This window comes from Ischnura elegans, chromosome 3, assembly GCF_921293095.1.
Source record: "Ischnura elegans chromosome 3, ioIscEleg1.1, whole genome shotgun sequence".
NCBI classification, from domain to species: Eukaryota; Metazoa; Arthropoda; class Insecta; order Odonata; family Coenagrionidae; genus Ischnura; species Ischnura elegans.
Genome location: NC_060248.1, coordinates 114379458 through 114381779, shown reverse-complemented (window position 1 = coordinate 114381779; position 2322 = coordinate 114379458). Strand labels below are relative to the sequence as shown.

General features: G+C 39.2%; 1 non-coding gene across 1 annotated transcript; it reads left to right on the top strand.

The window, feature by feature from the left end:
- Nucleotides 1–537: 537 nt before the first annotated feature.
- Trnaf-gaa lies at nucleotides 538–610 on the top strand. The gene has a single exon. It is a non-coding gene; the product is annotated as a tRNA-Phe (tRNA).
- The last annotated feature ends 1712 nt before the right edge of the window (nucleotides 611–2322 follow it).

Genomic DNA, 2322 nt, shown 5'->3' with positions numbered 1-2322 from the left:
CATATGAGCTTTCAGACGCATCTCAGCTCAATGAACTTCAGTTCGATTGGTTAACGTAGTAGTTATATCTTCATCTCCTAGCCGACAGAGCTCTTCTCTTGACACTTGCAAAGCAATTAGCACCATTTGAAAAGCATGTAGCACTTCTACTTTCAATCATGAGTTTTTCAGGCAATGAATGATATCATCAACCTGTATCCAGAACTCACTCAACAATCAATAGCCACCGATATGCACTTTAACCGTTATCGAATAGGTTTTAAATATTAACCCATGAATTACACTATGATATTGAGACTTTTTTATGAAATTTTATGCCAACCATTCCCAAAATGCGAAGTCAATGTTTAACCATGTGCCTAAATTTTCCATCATCGTCAATTGCTGCAAGATAAAAATAAAACCCTCCGCACATTACCATGCACAAAAACATATGTAGTCGGAATTGTTTATTTAACCCCTGTTCCATGTATTCGTATCAGATAGGTACCTAACTGCTGATTGACGGATCGCCGACATTGTGCACTTACACCATCGGCCGGAATAGCTCAGTTGGGAGAGCGTTAGACTGAAGATCTAAAGGTCCCTGGTTCAATCCCGGGTTCCGGCAGAATCAATTTTTTCGCGACGAGCTTCTTAAAATAAAAAGAATAATTTCTTTGCAACAGCACTGTTGCTCAGCTCACGGATCAAGTGAACGTTACCTTCACCATTTAGACCTCATCACAAATGTTTTTTAGCTTCTTAACTTTATACTCACCTAAATACTACCAACGTAAGATACAAAAATATGACCACACTTAAAATCCCTTTGTTCTTAACATCTAAGTGCATAGGTGGATTTAGCTGGAGGGGCAGACAAGATTTTAATAGGTATTCATTACATTCGTTTTTTTTATATTACGGAGCCTTATTCATAATTAATAACTTTCATAATAAAACAAAGAGAATGTTCGCATAGTGATTTTTGTATGTTGTTTTTAATCTCAAATATAATAAGACCGTTAGCCTGTCAGGGCCCCGTACCCCCCGTGAAAAAATTTCGGATCCAGCCTTGTTTAGGTCTAATATTACTGATACGAGATGGGATAAAATGGCTAGGAAGAAGTCCACAGCTTTTGAGGTTTGTGGCTGAGGAAGAATATTTAGGAAAAGTTGGGTGGAGCTTATTTAAAATTAAGAAGCCTTCAGAAGAGGAGGAGGAAGTGGACTATGCAACCTATGGACTATGCAATGTAATAAAGAATCTAAAAACAAGAAGAGAGCATGTAAAAGATCTCTTTGCGATTTATTTTCTACTTTTTAGTTCGAATAAAAGCGTGGGCTCTTTTAATTAACTTTGAGCCTTCATTACTTTTCTTAGTAGTACCTTTAACAGTAATTTTTACGAGTGTTTATTAAAAGAGAGTAGGTATACAATATATTTAAGAGTCCTAAAAATCACGTTTTCAACATCAAAAATCCCAACATTTTCCCCGGACTCCCTTTGCCCTGGGGTGTTTTCCATTTCCGAAAGGGCCCCGTAAACTCGGGTAAACCACCACCCCCCATTTCAAAATCCTGGCTACGCTACAGGATGTACTGACACGGGTCGGAATACAAGTACTACTAGTAGGAGCTTTTAGTAGGCGCGGTGCGGGATGGGTCGTGGAAATTGGGGCTCGGATGAGAGTTCCTCCTGGCTGTGGCCGATCCACACAAACTTGGGGAAATTTTCGTGGAAAGCTGCTGAAGAGGGAGGTCGGATGCATACGCGGTGCAGGCAGTAAGTGGGGGCATGGGATGAGGAGAGTTTGGGAACAGGAAAGAGATGAAATATTTGATTTAAGCCTCTTTCATTAATATAATCTCTAATTAATTGAACTATTCAAGTTATACGTGTTGAATTTTTAACCAAGCAGTTGACTTATTTAATCACTTGACCAGTATTGCCATAGGTTTCAGGACGCTAAACCAAGCTATTTTTTTACAATTTTGAAATTTTCACAAAACGAAAATTGAATTATTGGCCAAGATGCGGCGGTTTGGACTAGCATTCTAACATACGATTTTATGGAAAAAAATTTAGGCGCGATTATGTGGCTCAAATTTTACACACACAATTTTCTGGACTAGAAATTCAAGATGCAAATGAATGGAATGATTTTTTTAGATACTTCTTTACGTCCAGGAGCGTAAATGTTGATATGTAGATGTACTGAAACGGCACGGAATACAAGTGTGGGATGGGTAGTAGAGATCGGGGCTCTCGGAGGAGTGTTTCCCGGCTGCTGCCGATCGACACAAACCTGGGAAAAATTTCGTGTGAGGCTGCTGAAGAGG